This window comes from Triturus cristatus, chromosome 2_1, assembly GCF_964204655.1.
Source record: "Triturus cristatus chromosome 2_1, aTriCri1.1, whole genome shotgun sequence".
NCBI classification, from domain to species: domain Eukaryota; kingdom Metazoa; phylum Chordata; class Amphibia; order Caudata; family Salamandridae; genus Triturus; species Triturus cristatus.
In genome coordinates, this window is record NC_140581.1 from 912,943,717 (window position 1) to 912,964,995 (window position 21,279).

General features: G+C 47.7%; 1 long non-coding RNA gene across 1 annotated transcript in view; it reads left to right on the plus strand.

Annotated features, from left to right (window-relative positions):
• The first annotated feature begins 329 nt into the window (after positions 1 to 329).
• LOC146866094 (uncharacterized) overlaps positions 330 to 21,279 on the plus strand; it is a 29,684-nt gene continuing 8,734 nt past the window's right edge. The window contains exon 1 of the long non-coding RNA XR_014976759.1: positions 330 to 581. This is a non-coding gene — a long non-coding RNA (uncharacterized LOC146866094). The remainder of the gene's footprint in view (positions 582 to 21,279) is intronic.

Below are 21,279 nucleotides of genomic sequence, written 5' to 3' on the forward strand. Positions count from 1 at the left end.
GATTCTAGCAGTATTGGACCTCATGCTGGGTTTATTACATGAGAGGATATGTAAGTGGACCCCTTTATGTGGAACAGCCGCCAAACAGCAGGAATTAGCACTGACCTGCTGGCAGATATACTGTATATAAGCTGAGCTCCGGTTGCTGTCAATCAGGTGGGCCGTGCGGTGAGTGCTGGGACACAATGAAGCCGAAAGGGCCTCCCGCGACTCGTGGAAAGACAGCAACAAACTCTACCACTGGCAGCCCGCTGCTGGGGGCCGCACCAGCTGTACACCACAAATCAGATCTTTCCACCGCTACAGCAGGCGCAGGAGCAGGAGCAACCTGACAGCCTGGGTGACGTGGGCAGAATGCGACCCGGAAGTATCCCCTGGACAGAAAGGGGAAAGGAGAGACGACGCTCCAGCAACTTCTGCCTGGTCCAACAATCGTGGAGCTGCTTGTCGGCTCCTAGAGGCTGACAAGTCATAGAGGTCATGCTGAGCTGAGCGCAGGATCCAAATCGCTGGAGCAGGATGATACGCTGGATACGGCAGATATGGAGAAGGGGAATTTCGCCACCTCACCAACCCTGCAGGTAAAGGAAAATGCAACAGCTGGGCTTACTGCATCTACAGCGCTCAATGCAGCTGAAACTGATCCTCTTTTGTCATGGGGCGAGCATGTAGAGGAGTATGTGGCAAGAGACACGAAGACAGCTGTTGTTTGCGGGTGGGGGGAGAGATTGGATGGGATAGGGAAGATCAGGCTGGGTGTTGGAATACCCAAGGCATTGACAAAATAGACTCTTTAAATATAACTGAGAGCAATTTAATCAAGCAGGTAGAACCCCAGCAAGCTCACCTACCCCTTATAGAAAAAGCCTCTGAAAACTTCCTGCAAAAAAGAACTAAAAAAACATTGATTACAACAGGGGGTAAAAAACAACCGAGGGCTAAGCTCAATGCACAGGAAACCCATTGTATAAAGGAAACAGATGTAGATGCAACGGATTATTTCTATTCATTTTCGGAAGAAACAGGTTCAATAGTCGATTCCCTGTCCCTGACGAGTGATAGTGAAGCTGAGAGTGATCGTTTGCCAGATACTAGTGGAAGAGATTCTGCTGCAACTCTGCGGAAACCTAGTAGGGTAGCAGGTCTCTCTGCCCAAGTAAGGGGGGGGGGGAGACGAGATTTAAATTGGGACTACTTACCAACGAATCAGCTTATGGGGAATAAACGAGACCTAGTACGCGACCCGGACACTACATCTATTACAACCATAGATACTATCCTGCAATCAATCATGGCTCACCGGGAAGAGACTAGACAGGATGGGAGAATTGTTGTAACTTGTCTAAACCATTGGCAATCCCTTTGGATAGCAGTCAAAACCATTTTGTATCTCCCACTGCGCCTCAAAATGTAAGAAGGGGGATGAGTAAGAAACTTGAGGCAGTATAATGAAAATAAAACTACTGGCCCGACTAAAGCAGGTTCAAAATCCTCTAAATTCAAGCAAACCCTTTAATCATTCCCGTTAGATGAAAGATGACCAACTTGAAAATAAGATGCAACTTGGCTAATTTCCATTGCATTGTACTTTGTGTATGCCTTCCAAATGCTGTAACAGGAATATGTGTCTATCTAAATTGATTTTGCATCATTGTTCTCAGCACGCAGGCCCGATTAGTTTGTTTTCTTGCCGTTCTTCTGCTTTTTATGAATTTTGACATAATGTTCTGGGTATTTGCATTTTATGCCATGCAATTTATTTTACAAAGTGCATACATTTGTTTTTATGTTCCAATTGCAATGTTATGCTCGATTTTATTTTGTGATGAATTTTGTACTTTTCTGCACTCCGTTCAGAATGGAATCCCTTCTGCGCTGACCCCAAATGGGATGCTATGAAACGGAAGTTGCACTGCATACAAAGCAGTCGTATATCACCCGGTTTTGAATGAGTGCCTTTAATTTCTGCTTTGCATGCTGCATTTAAAGTGCTGTTTCCGCCAAATGTTGCATCGTGATGGGCGGTGATAAAGCCCGACAGAGAGGAATCTGAAATGCAGAGCGCATCTTGAATGATTTGCTGTTAGCATGGGGCCCAATAACACTACAAAACCATAAGCTCAGTCAATCGAGATTGCCCGGTTAGGTGGCAGAGATGCAATCTTTCTTTTCAGAGGCGTCCCGCTGCTTGCCAACTCTATCTCCTGTCACAGCCTATTAGCTCCACAAGAAAATTGGCGGGAAATTGCCGGCAGATTGTAGGAAATTGCATCTCCAGGCCCCGAAAAAATGCAGGATAGCACAACACTGACCCTCTCAGAGCAACTATTAATACGGCAAAGAACACCTGACCTTTGACTGGGCGTGAAACGACTTTGCTATTTGCTGAACAAAAATATACTGTATGTGGCAAAAGGAGGGTACAAATTATTATCCCCGTCTAGGATTGCAGCCAACTTGTAGTTATTTGGCTCCAGAATCTTGTCATTTTCTTTTGAAAAGAAGCAGAACTGCGGGTATTTCGTTGAAAAATTTCTTTGATTTTACCGTTAACAGCTAAATTGATTTTATGGCTTTTGTATCATTGATCCATGTGCTTGCCTTTAGTGTGTTTAGCGTTCCACAAAGTGCCTTACGACTTTGTTAAATGTGCAATGTTTAAATGTTACTGTTTACAAACCTATTTTTCAGTTTCGTTACATATTAAAACAATATTTTTTTCTGTTTACTGTAACTTAATGTAAACTGTATTTTTCAGTTTCGTTACATATTAAAAACATCTTTTTCTCTATTTACTGTAGCTTAATGTAATCTGTGAATGCATGGGAACAGTTTTTTTGGTAAGATTTGCTTGTGTTACTTATTCTTTATAAACAGATCACCATACAGAACCTCGGAAAAGTGATATTAGACTGAAAACATATGCAATGATGCCCGGTGTCTGGTAACACACCGTGCCAAAGGAGCAAAAGGCACTGTGACACAGAGGAAAATGAAGACACTTCTAACTCATCAGAGAAGTAAAATGCTCATTTGCTAAATAAAAAAAAAGGCAATTTTTTTTGTTTAATGATATCAGCAGCCAAATTAAGTAAAGAAACAAGAAAAAAGAGCAATTTCCCAAAACATTTCAATTTCGACAAATGTCCTTAAGACCCAGGGCCTCATTCAGCATATTTTGACACAGGGCAGGCAGCAAGCCTTCCTGCTGAGCTGCCATGGAGAAAAATAAAAGGGCAGGGATGCGGCGCATTCCTGTCCTTTTTCCCAGTGCTGGCGCACAATGGTCTGCCATGCACCAGCGCAGGCACTCTTTCACCATGGGGCAAGAGTGTCTGCATTGTAGGGGTGATTGTTGATATGTAGGAAGGGACATCTTCCTGCACAAAAACAATCACAAGAGGTGTTTTCCTCTTTCTATGGGTCTCATTTACTATATTTTCATGATTGGCAATGCAGCAAGCCTTCCTTGTATTTTAGTACATATATAAACATAACATATACAATTTAAGTAAAGTCGGCATGAACAATTTTATGTTTTTTATAATGGAGAACTTGGTAAATATGGACATCTTTTGCAAACAAAAGACAAAGTTGTACACTGGTTTTTATACATTTCTTTAATACATATTTTTATGGTAACAGTTATTGAATATTTATTTACATTGTAAATATGCATTGGATAATTACATATAGATGCCGATTCCGATTGGGTAAAAAAAATTCCCGTACGACTCGTATCCGTATTTTTTTACGTACGATTCGTACAAGTCCCGTCCCACCGGTGAAGTACGATTCGTACGTGAAAAATACATACGAATCGCTGCGGGAAAAGTCTACGAGACGTACCCGGACAGTTTTACATACAAATCGTAAAACTGAAGTCCGAGCGCACAAGTACGATCCGTACTGCCCTTCCGAATATACAAGCGTATGTAACACGTCCCGTACGGAGCGAACTCTGTACCACTTGTATCCCGGGTAAACTTTTGCCCGGGATATGAGTCGTACAGCCCCTCCTCCTCCCGCGTATGTCTGCACATCCCCCCCGTATGTCAGCACCGTACCCCCCTATGTCAGCACCATACCCCCCCATGTCCGCACCGTACCCCAGCCCCGTACTTGGACGCCCCGTACCCCAGCACCGTACCCCAGCCCCGTACTTGGACGCACCGTACCCCAGCACCGTACCTGTACGCACCGTACCCCAGCACCATACCCCAGCACCATACCCCAGCCCCGTACTTGTACGCACCGAACCCCAGCCCCGTACTTGTACGCACCGTATCCCAGCACCGTACCCCAGCCCCGTACTTGGTCGCACCGTACCCAAGCCCCGTACTTGTACGCACCGTACCCCAGCACCGTACCCCAGCCCCGTACTTGTACGCACCATACCCCAGCACCGTACCCCAGCCCTGTACTTGGACGCATCGTACCCAAGCCGCGTACTTGTACGCACCTTACCCCAGCACCGTGCCCCGGACTTGTACACACCGTACCCCAGCACCATACCCCAGCCCCGTACTTGGACACACCATACCCAAGCCCCGTACTAGTACGCACCGTACACCAGCACCGTACCCCAGCCACGTACTTGGACGCCCCGTACCCCAGCACCGTACCCCAGCCCCGTACTTGGACGCACCGTACCCCAGCACCGTACCTGTACGCACCGTACCCCAGCACCATACCCCAGCCCCATACTTGTACGCACCGTACCCCAGTCCCGTACTTGGATGCACCGTACCCAAGCCCGTACTTGTACGCACCATACCCCAGCCCCGTACTTGTGTGCACCGTACCCCAGCACCGTACCCCAGCACCATACCCCAGCCCCGTACTTGTACGCACCGAACCCCAGCCCCGTACTTGTACGCACCGTATCCCAGCACCGTACCCCAGCCCCGTACTTGGTCGCACCGTACCCAAGCCCCGTACTTGTACGCACCGTACCCCAGCACCGTACCCCAGCCCTGTACTTGTACGCACCATACCCCAGCACCGTACCCCAGCCCTGTACTTGGACGCACCGTACCCAAGCCCCGTACTTGTACGCACCGTACCCCAGCACCGTGCCCCGGACTTGTACACACCGTACCCCAGCACCATACCCCAGCCCCGTACTTGGACACACCATACCCAAGCCCCGTACTAGTACGCATCGTACACCAGCACCGTACCCCAGCCACGTACTTGTACGCACCGTACCCCAGCCCCGTACCCCAGCCCCGTACTTGGACGCACCGTACCCCAGCACCGTACTTGGACGCACCGTACCCCTGAACCGCCCCCCAGACTCACGTATGTACGGACCTTACAACATTGCGTATACGAGCACGGTACAACAACATCGCGTATGGACGCACCTTACATACGCGAAAACGACTTGTACTGAACCAGGACACTGTAAAACAGCACAAGGAGGGTCAATTCGACCCGCACAACAATACAAAACACGTCTACAGTACAAAAAACATCAAAATGACTGACCCGGCACATCCAAACAGGTAAACAGAGGCCCAAACTCACAACCACCTCTTATAACACACCCACAAAAATTTCAAACTCAGGCCCACCCACAAATGGACCAATAAAAAGGGCCCACACACACAAACCATGAGCCTTTGCAACAGACTCACTGCAGCTACAGAGCACACCCCAACAACTGCACCCATACACCTTAACATATACACCTTCACACACACTCCTTCACACAAACCTCCCTCTCCATATTCCCACAGACACCTTCACATTCACACCCACACACCCACAACCATCCACACCCTCACCCCACACCATGCCCACAGACAAGAATCCAAAGTTCACAAGGGAGGAGCTTGACATCCTTATCAACGAAGTCATCAGAGTCGAGCCACAGCTCTTTGGAACATTGGTCAGACAGACCAGCATAGCCGAAAAATCACGCCTGTGGCAGAGGATCGTCGATAGGGTGAATGCTGTTGCGCCCATCAGAAGGACCAGGAATGAATGCCAAGCCAGGTGGTACGATCTGCGGAGGGCAGTCAAGCGCAAAATGAACGAGGACTACACCCAGAGCAACATCACTGGAGGTGGGCTGCCCAGCAGACTGGTACATTACCATCCCTGGGAGGAGAAGGTGATGGCCCTGCTTCCGCCGGTGGGAGTACACGGAGTCGAAGGAGTTGCAGAGCCTGGTGAGTACACTAACAACTTACGTAACATGGGGGTAATGGCATCCACACCCCAACTACACAAAATGCACGCAACTACCCCCAAGCCCTCACCGGACACCACCACACTCAATAACAACGCTCATACCACTAACATGTGTATGCCCCATCCACAAAGCAAGGCCATGCCATGTCCCAGGCTACACGAAGCACAACCCCAAGACTGGATGTCCAGGATGCTGGGAGGGTGGGGCTCACAAAACACATTGTTCAACTCTGAATCAGACACCATTGCCCTCAGCCCATATGGCCCAGGTACATACCCATGCACCATGCTCAATGCACAGGGACTGGCAAAGTACTGACAAGGTAGCTGAGACTTGCCCCTGCTGTAGCCAGCACAAGGCCCTCCTGTGACTACTCTAAACTCAAACACCAACACCACAAACTCAGATATCTAGGACAGGAACTCACACTCACTGTCATGCCAGCATGCACCACGAGGGGACAAATACATAACATGGGAGACCCACAGCCAAATTACACTACACCCACCAGCAGGCCCTGTCACACACACCCTTTACACAAGCACACACCCCCGGGGGAAGGCAATGGATTTACCCACTCTCACAATGGACATGTGACACAACAAGATCAATCCATAGCCAAAGAAGCATCCAAGCCAAAAATCTACATGGCAAACACTCAGGAGAACATATCAATCTGTCCCCCGCAACATACCCATCCACAAGTGAACAGTGAGGGGAATGCTAGGCACATACAACTACCTGGAGGAACTGTGCCAACTTGAATATGTATGAAACATGGATGTCGCATGAAACAGCATTAACATTGTCTCTCTCTCACACACAGGGCAACCTCGTGGATCTCCCCCCAACAATGGGGGGGAAGAATCACAGTCCCAGGCTCGGGAGGAACCTGATCCCACTGGCAGCGATGCCTCTCAACACTCCGCGGAGGACCCCAACCCACCTGGACACTCTGGTGTCCAAGCCCCTGCAGCACCTGCCTCAGGTACATCTGTGCCAACCACCACCCACATTCCTGCCACATCCCAGGAGACTCCCAGGAGCCCTGCCCGCAGTGAACAACTGAGGCAGTCTGACCTGGAGGGACAAGGTTCGCCGGGCACCCAGGAGGAGGCAGACAACCCCGCAAATGCCATCCCTCCGGGGTCCCGTAGACCTGATGTGCCCACAACGGCAGGCCAGGCTCGTGTTGGCAGGGGTGGTGGGAGTGGAGGCAGGCGGAGGCGAGAACCTGACCAGCCAGCTGAAGGTACCGGTATATCACACATACGCAACATCATGGAGGCATAACGGCGTGACACCAGGGCCATCAGCCAGGTAGTGGAGACCCTCACAGAGATTAAGAACAAGCAGGCCGAGCAACACGCCAGTCAACAACAACACCAAGGAAGGATGGAGGCAAGACAGGCTGAGCTCCTGGCGGTGCAAACGGACATAAGCCGTTCACTCCGTCGGTTCGCCGACAACATGGCCAACCCTCCCTGTGCCACCAGGCGAAGACCAACACCAGCCACAGGGAGGGAGGAGGAGGAGGATTCGTCCGACGGAGCGTCCCAAACATCGTCAAGGCCTGCATCTGAGGGTCCCGCGAGGAAGGTGGGTCGTCCACGGAAAAGACCGTGAGAGGCAGCGGACCATCCACATCTCCCAGGTCACCTGGCCTGGCACCTGGCCTTCATGCGCAACAGCAGCACCTCATCCACTGACATTCTCTGCCACATGGACTTGCTGGTCACAGTCTGACCAATGATGACAAACACTGTGTTCTGGACTCTGATGACTTCAAATGCCAAGGATCCCATCTCCCCCTGTGAACTTTGGATTCTAGCCACACTGTATAGCACCTATTTTCACCCACAATATACGCCCCCCACCGAGAATAAAACAAACTTTCTTTAATTAGATGTTGTAGTCATTTTGCATGATTCCACAACATACGTGTGGGGAAATGTCAAACTATGCCTTAGTGTTGAACGAACTCCAGCCATCCATACCCTTGGATCTGAGTCCGGTACAGGACACATGTGGGTCACAATGTATCATCCAATACAGACATGGAGCACAATACTCACCCGTGATGGGCTCAAGCTGCTGAGGGGGGGCTTGCAATACTGTGCGGACAGACCAATTTGGAAGAGCATCATTAAGGTGTAGAGGTCATGGCTCATGTGGAGGTGCCCGGGGAAGGAGTCCCAGGTATGTGTAGCCAGGTGGGAGAACTATGTCCTGCATGCTGGAGTGCGGTGGATGTGAAGAATGTTGGCCAGGGCAAGGTTGGATGCACGGAGTTGGCCCTACGGGGTCTTGGATGACAGACGTCCAAGGTTGGTTTGGGGTCTGCGGTTGTGGACTGCCTCCTGTGGGTGAGGAGTCTGAAGGTCATCCTGCAGCAGACAGTGATCCATTGCAGCTATCTCAGGTAGACGGTGATGTGGCTGGGGTGCAGGATGTTGAAGCTGAGGTGTGCAGATGCACCCTGGATGTGGACAAGTTTTCCGGGAGTTTGGCTGTACATGTTCCGTAGAGGGCGGGGCTGTAGTTGACACGGCTGGTGTCGTGGACCTGGGGGACAGTCTGTCTTGCCTTGGAGTGGATCTTTCTGTGGGTCATGTGCATCATGCGGAGGGTGTTGCAGCATGACGTACAGATGCTGGTGAGTTGCATGGCAATTGTGAGCGACGAGTCCATGATGCACACCATCTTGTGTGCGTGGCCACTGGGTACTGGTGCAGTGCCCTGGCGGGTGGGACACAAGGAGTTGACCCAGCTGTAAGGGGACAATCCTCAGATGATTACCTCAGTCCTGTACAAGTCCAGCCTCAGGTGGATGATGTTGAGCCATTCATCAACGGACCTCATGCCTTCTTGAAGGTTGGAACTGGCAACGGCTGTGTCTTTGGTGAGGGTGAGGAGCAGCTGGCTGTCAATGGCATACGAGTGATGATGAGGTTGTGTGCACATGTGATGGTGGAGAGGGTGGTCATGGACACATTGAAGATTGACACGCTGAGAGATGAGCCCTGGGCCATGTGCCAGATGACGCCACTGTACTACATGCTGAAGGCGTGAGTCCCACTCCCATGGCCTTGCTGGTGAGCCACTTGGTGATTTCATCCTGGTCCATCCCCTGGATACCAGTGTTGGAGATGTGTGAGCTGACAGTGTGTGACCACATCGTGCATAATGCTGTGGGGAGGTCAAGGGGGTTGTCCTCACCATTGTTGAGCAGGGCAAAGTTGTCGGATGGCAATGATGACGGTTGCAGTGGGGTGATTACTGTGGAAGACGGTCTTGTGCAGGTTGCCTGGAGCTCTTTGCATGGAGGAAGGTTGCTAGTTGCTCGTTGACTGTCTTCCTGATGACATTTGCTGGCTAGGGAAGCACGTTGAGGTTCCTTGAGAGCCAGCGTTCCTGCCGTCCATTGTCTAAGAAGGGCCTGGGTCACTGCATGCCTCTATCTACCATGGAATGTGGCTAACTCCAAAGATACATACATGACGTGCTGGGCGGGGGCTACAAGGATGGGGAATGATGTGGTTGAGATGTTGTGTGGGAAGGGGCCTGATGGAGATCCCCAGGGGATGTTGCACATGAACCGGGTGTTGTATCTGCTGATGATGGAAGTCCAAAACCTGGGGGTGGTTGGTCCCGCGTATAATAGTGCGTTCTGCCTCTGCGTGCCAAGGCTTTCGTGTATGTCCATGAGCTTGCAGTGGTAGGAAGTTGCAAGGGATTGGCTCAGCCTTGCAAGGGTGGGGTGTCTTTTGGATGGAGAGCTGATGTCAGTGCACTCACGATGCTGATGAGCTCCTTGATGTCGTGCTGTTTTTTGTCCTCCTCCCCATCTGAAGGATCTCCAATTGTCCTTGCTGATGATATGGTGATGGCTGTGTGTGCCGTTTTCCAGGGTTGTAAGGCCACTGATGGGTATTTGTGTTGCAAGCTGTGCACAAGAGTCCTGCTAGACGTGTATGAGTCCAGTAGGTCTGCCTTGACCCAGGTGGCTTAATTGTTGATGTGCGTTACAGGAAAGTCCGTCAACGTGGCTAGATTGTTGGATCAGTTGCTGATCCAGTGAGTGAGGTTGCAGGGTGTGGCGGTGGTGTTGGCTCCAGTGTCCCACACAGCATGTCTGTGTTGACTTACATCAAGCATCTTTGGGGGATTGGTAGCGTGGTGTGTGGCAGTGTGTTTCCTGTCGGAGACGTGGATGCTAATGTGGATGGACCAATGATGGATGCTGGTGTTGTTCTCATCCAGCCAGAAGTTCCTGGTCCACAGCCACATGTATCCTGTGGATGTGAGGGCGTGCGTGACGATGGACGTGTTGATGGCTTTGCGGAATTGTGGATGTAGGGCTGGAGATCTTTAGATGAGTGTTACTCTGATGGTTTGCAGGGGGTTTGTGCCAAACCGGATTTGTGACCCTGAGTGCGTACTTGGGAATAGATATCAATTCATCCTCCAGGATTGTTAGTGCCGTCCCTGCGGGTGCTCTTGTATCTGTCTGAGATGGCAATGAAGAAGTTGTGTGCTGAGGATGCTTTCATCCAGGTCACTGCCATGATGGAGATGTGTGGACCTGTAGTGTTGAGGAGGTAACAGAGTCCAATGGCGTGCTGTTGGACGGAGCCGGTGTGGAGTAGGAGGGACATGACCTGGTTGGTGTGATGGGCCTGGAAGGCGGGGCAGCGCTGTGTAGGCAGTTGGAGTTGCACACTCAGCATGCGAAGGTGTTGTGTGTGCGCTTAGGGTATGCCTGAGAGCAGGCGGTAGATTTTTGCTTGGACATTGCTTGGAGGGTGGCTGCAACATGAGACTGTTGTGTGATGTACGTCATGCAAGGACATGAGGGTCGTGAAATGTGCACGTTGCATGCGCTGACGGTCCTGCCTTTGGCACCGCCTGGCCGCAACAGTGGCACAGACAAGCTGATGACAGCCTAATGAATGGGTGGAGGGAGGAAGGGAGGAGCATCTTGGAGGCGTGTGGGTTGCAAATCCGGGAACTTGGTGGGCCCTTGCTGCAGGGCCCGCAGCAGCAGGCGGCATGTACTGGAAAGTAGGCCAAAAGTAGCACACAAAGACAAGGATGTCAGAAAGGACAACTGCAACAGGTGCATGTAAAGGAAGGAGTGTCAGGTTACTCATGGCTCACCCAGAGAAAATGGATGAACAATCACCAAAGATGACTGACACAGGATCAGGAAACAGAAGGCCGAGCTGCGCACAGGAGACACACCCTCAGCAGGCGTTGACAGCCCATTGGTGGGAGCAACCTGACCAAATACATACACAACCATGGACTTCATGCACAATAGAGATCATTATCCATGAAGAACTGCATGCATGTTGCCAAACTACACATACACTCATATGCACAATCTTTGACAACTATGCCAGAGATGACGCATGCAAAGTGGCAAGAGTCCTGCATTGACAGAGACGAGGCACTTCGGAGGGTGAGGAACACCTTTATTACTCAAGCTCACACTGAGGGAAATGCATCAATGCGAACAGACTCAGAGGTGATTTGACTGAACTTGTGGGACCTACGCTGGACACCCCCTTCACAACACGGATGTAGTAAATCCAAATGAACTGGCACTTAAGTTAAGGGGATGAGCCAAACACCTCCTGCTGCACACGGAGAGGCTGCAATTCCCCATTGAGCCCGTCATGGGGATGACCCACACTATGCCCACCCGTAGCATTCCGTATGTTTCAGAGGGAAGTTTTACACACATTGATGCCTTCATCAGAATCCTAAATCCATTACAGATGACTGTCACGAAGGGTGACTGTCAATTCATGGGAGTCATGCTACATGTTATGTGCCCCATGGTGAGTCAACATGTATGCATGGTAAAACAACATGCACAGAGGCAGTCCCCACACATTCCAAACAAGTACCACCCCCAAAATGCCTTGCTGCAATCCTTACCCAAAATGAAATTTCCCCATGTCTGTGCATGGAACGCTGATTCAGCACACGTTGCAATACTCATGAGGAATAGCAGAAGGATAACGATGACACGAGCAGACAACATGCTCAAGAACCTGGGAATAACAGAAACACAAGAAGTCAGCGAAAATATTTTTTCTCCGCATACATGGTAATATACTAAACAGGAACGATGTTGTCCCCATGCTAATTTAAAAGAACCTGTCCCTGCTAAAATGTGTGGAATGACATCATCACTCGAGTGACACATCAGAACACAAATCTAAGTCACTTAGCATACAGTCAGCTGGACACACACATTGCAACACATGCCACCCAAGCCTCCAAGCATGCACACTCCGACCCAGTGACTCACCATTATGAGAAGAAGTTGCGTATGAGCTGACTCCGGATATCCTCCTCCTCCTCCTCATCACTTGCCTCCTGACCAAGCCCTTCATCCTCCACGGGTGGATGTTCCTGCTCATCCTGCTCCAGGATGAGTGGCACTGCCTTCTCCACTGCCATGTTGTGCAGCATGCAGCACACGATGAAGATTTTGCAGACCTTCGCAGGTGCATATGGGAGGGACCCGCCTGTCTTGTGAAGGCACCGGAATCGGCTCTTCAGGAGCCCAAACATCCTCTCAATCACTCGCCTGGTCTGCCCGTGTGCATTGTTGTACCGGTGATCTGCAGCTGACCTTGGGAGAGGCGTCATCAGCCATGGCATGTTGGGATAGCCAGAGTCCCCTACATGGAAACATCATGTAAATAAGTGGGTCACGAGATGCCGTAAGAGCCAGAGAGACCGCAACACACAGGACAAACAGAGTATACCCACCAACAAGACATGCTCGTTCGTTGTGCAGCCGCAGCATCATTTGTGGCACCCTGCTATGCCTCATGATGTAGGCATCGTGTGCTGACCCTGGAAAACGTGCGCAGACATGGGAAATCAGCATGTTAGCAAGACACACCACAAGGGCATTTATAGAGTGGTATTGTTTACGGTTGCAATAGGCTACCTCCTGTGCCTGTGGTGGTACCAAAGCCACACGTGTCCCATCAATGGACCCAATGACATGGGGCATCCCTCCCAGGGCATAGAAATCACCCTTGACACCTGTCAACTCCTCAGGAGTCGGAAAATGGATGAATTCATCAAGGTGCTCCAACATGGCTGCCAAAACATCACGCAGGACACGGCTGACCATGGTCTGTGACATGCCACCAACATCAGCTATGGTGAATTGAAACGTACCTCTGGCGAAAAAATGTAGGGCTGCCATCACCTTGATCTTGGGGGTCAGCGCAGTGGGATACCTGTGTCGCCGTTGGAGGTGTGGTGCCACCTTGGCGGTCAAGTCCTCAATCAACTGTTGAGTGAATCGGTAACGTTGGATGCAGGCACGTTCCCTCATGGCACCCAAGTCTGGCATTGTTCGGGGGACAGGCGGTGCCCTGCAGAAATTTGTGATGAATGACGAGGATTGAGAGCATAACAACATCAATGTCAATAGACAGAGCACATGCTCAACTGCTACTACACATCTGCTAAATACAGAGTCTGGTGTGTGCAATACATCCAGGACACGTATGCTAGCTTGGTGATACTCCTACAAAAAGCCAGATACACCCATTGATTGGCAAGTCTACATGACATGCCCTGAAATGAGCTTGGGGCCAGTCTGAGTGAACAGCCAGAGACATCACAGGAGTGACATACATCCACATAGCTGCATTTGAAGGATGTCATCTCATACAGACAGCTGACGGCAAGCTAGACACACAGGTCACATGGAAACTCATATGTACAGATCACACACATTGCCATGAAGGGGTACACGTGAAAACAGAAAATACAGACATTGAGACGACGCAGATATGTCCTGAGGTGAAAATATCATGTCCGATGCATACAGACCCTGCTTACGTGGGAATCCACATGTGGCATGGTGTGCGTAGATGTGTGCCATGCCCATCTCCACACAGACACATGTTGGATGCAGCAACAGCAGATGTAGTTGACGGAACAGTAACAGCAAGCTCATGGGAACACATGACACACACATGACATAGTCACATCGGGGCATGGTGATTGTGAAATGTCAGTTGTTAGTGTCCATGTCCCTGGCATCAGGGGACAGTTGCGGGTGGTGGTGGTGACTGTGCCATACCAGTGATGCTGTGCTTGACACGTTTGTACTACAGGCACACATGTGCAAAGTGTGAAGGGGAAGTGTGCGACATAGTGCCCTATCACACATGACATGTGTACACAGATCATCACACATCAATTGTGCAACTACATGAGGAGACATGTGCAATATCACTGCTTGACACACCTAGGCCCTGCACATGAAAGTCTGCAATGACAATGACTTGATGTACAGCCTTGTGCGAGTCGGAGACCTCCATTCCTTTCGTGTGTGCCTCCTATCACCAGTGTAAGCGTGTGAAACGCACCATACACACGCTCTGAGAGCGTGTGTACGGTCCGTATCACTATAGTAGTGGTGCTGTAGGAGTACGCGTGGTACGGACTGTACACACACGCGTACTCCTACGGCACCACTACCACAGTGATATGGACTGTACACACGATCTCAGAGCGTATGTACGGTCCGTATCACTATAGTAGTGGTGCCGTAGGAGTACGCGTGGTATGGACCGTACATACGCTCTGAGAGTGTGTGTACGGTCTGTATCACTATAGTAGTGGTGCCGTAGGAGTACGTGTGGTACGGACCGTACATACGCTCTCAGAGCGTGTGTACGGTCTGTATCACCATAGTAGTGGTGCCATGGGAGTACACGTGGTACGGAACGTACACACGCGCGTACTCCTACGGCACCACTACCACAGTGATACGGACCGTACACACGCTCTCAGAGCGTATGTACGGTCCGTATCACTATAGCAGTGGTGCCGTAGGAGTACACGTGGTACAGACCGTACACACGCGCGTACTCCTACGGCACCACTACCACAGTGATACAGACCGTACACACGCTCTCAGAGCATATGTACAGTCCGTATCACTATAGTAGTGTTGCTGTAGGAGTACGCGTGGTACGGACCATACACACGCTCTCAGAGTGTGTGTACGGCCCGTATCACTATAGTAGTAGTGCCGTAGGAGTACGCGTGGTACAGACCGTACATACGCTCTCAGAGCGTGTGTACGGTCCGTATCACTATAGTAGTGGTGCCGTAGAAGTACGCGTGGTACGAACCGTACACACGCGCGTAATCCTACGGCACCACTACCACAGTGATACGGACCGTACACAGCCTCTTAGAGCGTGTGTACGGTCTGTATCACTATTGTAGTGGTGCCGTACGTGTACGGGTACATGTGAAACGCACCGTACATGTTTTTGGGATTCAAAAATTACATAGGGGACAAGTATTAGGCCCAAAATGCATGCTGGTTCTCATGGATACAGAGATTTCAGTTGCAATGTGGCCCTCATGTGGCCTTGATAAGTCAGTTGGGCCAAAAATTACAATGTTGCAAAGTGGTGTTTGCCTTGCTATGATGCTCAAAATTTAAACCATGCAAAATCGTGTCATTGGTGAATGTTTAAAGGGATTGGAGGAAACGTAGGATGCAAATGAGTCTGACCAATCACTCTGTACTCCTGTAAATGAAAGCCCCCAGCAAGACAGATATAAGTCAGCCAGAACCCATGAGAGGACACTTGCCTGCACAACTTTCCTGTCGACCACACTGCTGCTGTCTGTGCTTCCTCTGGCACCATGTCGCGGACTGTGGAGAGGGCCCAGCCATTCACCATGGAGGAGAATGAGGCCCTGCTGAATGTCCTCCTCCCACAGTACCCTAGCCTGCATGGGAGACCAGGGGAGCAGGTGAGTGCTGACCCCACTACCTTTGACTGTGCACCTGTTTCGTGGCTGTCACTTCTGGCATTGTGTCCAGGTGTGACAGACATGCAATGAGGTTTAGAGTGGGTCTCAGGGGGGGAAAGTCTTATGTCTGTCATGCAGACCATGAAGTAATTCCTGTGTGCACTCCTCACTTGCATTGTGCTTACTGTGACATTCACTGCATAGTGCATGACACATTCAGCCTGGCAAATCCTGGGTGGCATTTTTTGGCTATTGTCCTGAGGTGATTCAGTGGTCCCCCCGGTGTGACACTTGACTGTACCCACAGATGTGTATGAGTTGAGGGGAGCTGTGATGATAGTGTCCAAGTGATGTGTATGCCCTCCTGGACATTGATGTGTGTGAAGGTTCCTTGTAATGTGGGTGACTTTCTATGTGAAGTGTTGCACCACAGCTGCATGGAGGAGGCAACAGCTCTACCCATCTGATGTGAGGAGTAAGCCGTGCTGTGTGTCTGACTTGCTGGGGTAGCCTGGCACCTGTGACACCCCACAGGCAAGTGGCACATGTGCAGAGTGAGGTATGTATCCGCTGTAGCCAATGGCAGGTGATTGATCTGTGCCTGTGTGTGTCTGTGTACTCTGCTGAGGTTGCGTCAGTGGGCTGGGGCATGTAACTGCTTTGAGGTGCTGTCCATCAGCGTGGTGTTGCATGTGATGCACAGTGTGTGCCATGATCAGGGAGTGTGTCGCACCACTCCTGCCACCTGTGTAGTTTCAATGCCATGTAGTGCATTGGGGCTTCCACAGAGGCCAATGTCGATATGAGTAAGATGGGATTCCTTGGCAGCATCCTATGCCCTGTTCAACATATCATCGATGTTCAAATGTGTGTCTTTGTGACATGGAGCAGGTGTAGTGATGTTGTCTCACTTTGTCATCCTCACAGGAAACTGCCTACGAGAAGGGGGTGATTTAGAAGCGGATCGTCAGGGCCATGAGAGTGGCAGGGGGTCGCAGTCGGAGCCTAGCCCAAGTCAGAAAACGGTGGCAGGACATCCGGTGCTGGACCCGGCGGATCGCCCGGGGCCAGCTGGGGCTCTCAGCTCCACGCCCCCACGGCGGGCGCCGACGCCTGACCACCCACATGATGCGTGTCCTGGCGGTGGTGTTCCCTGACCTGAATAGGCAGTTACAGGAGGGACAGCAGCATGGAGGGGGTAGGTACCTGTGTTTGTTGTGTTGTGTGTCCCCAGCTTTTGGAAGTGCTCTGTAGCCTGGATACACTGCCAGGGTTTATATGTGCAGTGCATATTCTGTTCCCCAAAGTCAACCGGTGCTCTTATTCGTCCCTTCCCCTGCTTGACATGTGTCCCCTGGTCTGGGTGTAATCACAATTGCACATGGTCATCTAGCGTGCCAGTTGATCCAAGTGCACATTGCTTTCAGCATCATGTGGGAGGGTGGTCTGTGACATGTGTTGGTACCTTCCTGTGCCCTGTCCAGTTCACTCTGTTGGGGGTACATATTTGTTGGCACTGATGCTGAGTTTCAACATGGGAGTGTGAGGTTTCAAATGTACACCCTTGCAGCATGCATGACCAATGTTGTGGCCTCAGACATGATGTGCATGAGTGGGAGATATGCATAGTGCCAGGACGGTTGCTCATGTTACAGTCAGATCATTCCAGGAACAAGGAGCAGTGTGCCCACTACAGTCCCCTGAGACACCCTTGCCTCGTAATCATGTGTGTCATCCAACACTGTGTCCATTCTCAGTGTGTTCAGCATGTGTTTGCCTCTGTGGCATTGTTCCCTGGCCTCATTTGTATTTATCCAAAGTGTGCTACATGTGTCGACTGGACAGGGAGACCCCATTTGGCTTGTGCATACTCACACTGGGCAGTGCCTGTGTGTCTATTCACAACTATCTGTCAATGTTTTTTGTCACAAATATGTGTTGGCAGCCTCACAAGGTGATGTGGAGTACATTTGGGAAGTCTTGCTGCACATTTTAGTAAAGCCTGATTAAGAGGTGCCACTTCTTGATCTGTCTCAATAACATTGTCTCGGGTATGTGGGATTTGTGCGGGCAAGGCCTACATGGCCACACCTTATGTCTCCTTGCCAGGTCTGACCTGTGTGTGATAATTGGCTGGCCAGAGACTCAACGTGCAGTGTCCCAGTGATGTTTTGCAGGGTTTAATGTTTGTGCTTTGCAGCATGTGTCAATTGTTTAGATACATGATTCCTGCTCATTCATCTTTTGCACCAGTGTGTGGTCAAGATGCTACGTAGTTCGGTCTTTGTGTGCTGATATCTGTGTGGACATTCTGGCTTGCCATGGGGGTGTCTCCTCAGTGCAGGTATGCCTATTTACAACACAATAGCAGGCCCATTAGCTCATGCATTGTCCTGTGTTTGGACATGTGTGCCACTCCACATGACAGGCAGAGGGTCAGATGTGTTGGCAACTGTGTCATCAGGTAACGGATGGCCATGTGACAACTGACATAATTCAAGTTGTTAGTCACAAGGTATTGTACCTTGCCACTCACAACACTTGTCAACAGGTCTTCATGTTTTCTATGCTTTAGTTTGATGTTTTGTTGTTAAGAGCTATTATGTGCCTGCATGACAGATGTCTACCAAGGAAGTGCACACCAAACCACTTTTACACTTTCAGGGAACACACTGGCACAATTTTAAAGAAGGCACTGTTCTAATGAGACTGTTTTTCTGATTATACATCTAAATGTTCCCCCAGTGTTGTGGAAATTGGGGTGTTTAGCCAAAATATAGAGTTTTAAATTTCGACCTACAATAATATCGTGTTTTTAATATCGTAGGTACAGAATATCGAAGTCAAGAATATCGATGGACAGAATATCGATCCCAAGGTAAGTAATATCGAAGTTAATAATATCGAAGTACTTAATATCGATGTAAGTAATATCGTAAGTAAAAATGTTGATGTCAATAATATCGATATTTATTTAGTGTAATGTCATTTAATATGTATTTTATTTGTATGTTAAAGATTATTGTAATGTATTTTAATACATTTAAAAATAAATGTGTAGAGATTTATAATTATTTTACATTTAATTTAGCGTTTTAGTATCAGAGCGGATTGTGGGTTTATAGGGGAATAGGGTGGGAAGTAATTTAATTATAATTAATGAATTAATATGTATTGTTTAATTGGTATTTATGATTAATTAATTGATAATTAATTAATAATTGGTAATTAATTGATTAATTAATTGGTAATTAATTATTAATTGTAAAATTATTTTATTAATTGGTTAATTATATACATTATAATTACTTTATTATTAATATTTATTTATTGTTATTGTTAATTAATTAATTGTTAATTAGTAATTAATTGGTGATTTAAGTTTAAGTGATTAATTGATAATTAAATTAACTATGTGAATTTCTATGTGTAGTGGGTTGTGGGTTTATAGGGGAATAGGGTGGGAAGTAATGTAATTATAATTAATGAATTAATATGTGTTGTTTAATTGGTATTTATGATTAATTAATTGGTAATCAATTATTAATTGGTAATTAATTTGATCAATAGATTAAATAATTTTTAATTAATTATTAATTGTAAAAATAATTTATTATTTGGTTAATTATATAAATTATAATTAGTTTATTAATAATATTTATTTATTGTTATAGTTAATTAATGAATTGTTAATTAGAAATTAATTGGTGATTTAATTTTATTAAGTGATTAATTGATAATTAACATTAATTATGTGAATTTTTATGTGTAGTGGGTTGTGGGTTTATAGGGGAATAGGGTTGGATGTAATTAAAATAAAATAAATAATGATATATTTTATTTATTTGTAATTATTATTAATTAATTGTTATTAGTTAGTTAAATATAGTAAATATAAATAATTGATTATTGTATTTTATTTGTTGTTATTGCTAATTAATGTATTGTTAATTAATAATTAATAGGTGAATATTTGTAATTTCGTAGTTAATATGTATTAATTAGTGAATTAATAACTATATTAATTATAAAGAATGTATTATTAATTGTAAATAAGAGATAAATTGATATTTAAATCTATTGTGTATTTTGTATGTGTAGTGTGTTGTGTGTTAAAGGGGGAATAGTGTGGGATGTAATTTAAATTTATTTATTTAAATATTTATTTTACATAATTGGTATTTAATAATAATTATTTTTTTAAAACATTGTTAACATGCAATTTTTTTATAACAAATTATTGAATTGGTCATAATGTTCATAGAATCACTATGCTATCTAGTGCTTTCCCAACTGTTTTACTATCTGGAGTAGGAATAGTAATTTTTACCCCTACGCTATCCAGCGCTTTCCCTACTGTTGCACTCTTTGGAGTTGGAATAGTAATTTTTACCCCTACGCTATCCAACCTTTTCTCTACTGTTGCACTGTCTGGAGTGGGAATAGTGAATTTTACCTTTACGCTATCCAACACTTTCCCTACTATTGCACTCTCTGGAGTTGGAATAGTAATTTTTACCCTTACGCTATCCAACACTTTCCCTACTATTGCATTCTCTGGAGTGGGAATAGTAAATTTTACCCTTACGCTATCCAACACTTTCCCTACTATTGCACTCTCTGGAGTTGGAATAGTAATTGTTACCCCTACGCTATCCAACGTTTCCCCTACTGTTGCACTCTTTGGAGTTGGAATAGTTATTTTTACCACTACGCTATCCAACGTTTTCTATACTGTTGCACTCTCTGGAGTGGGAATAGTAAATTTTACCCTTACGCTATCCAACACTTTCCCTACTATTGCACTCTCTGGAGTGGGAATAGTAAATTTTACCCTTACGCTATCCAACACTTTCCCTACTATTGCACTCTCTGGAGTTGGAATAGTAATTTTTACCCCTACGCTATCCAACGTTTTCCCTACTGTTGCACTCTTTGGAGTTGGAATAGTTATTTGTACCCCTACGCTATCCAACGTTTTCCCTACTGTTGCTCTGTCTGGAGTGGGAATAGTAATTTTTACCCTTACGCTATCCAACACTTTCCCTACTATTGCACTCTCTGGAGTGGGAATAGTAATTTTTACCATTACGCTATCCAACACTTTCCCTACTATTGCACTCTCTGGAGTTGGAATAGTAATTTTTACCTCTACGCTATCCAACGCTTTCCCTACTGTTGCACTCTTTGGAGTTGGAATAGTAATTTTTACCCCTACGCTATCCAATGTTTTCCCTACTGTTGCACTCTCGGGA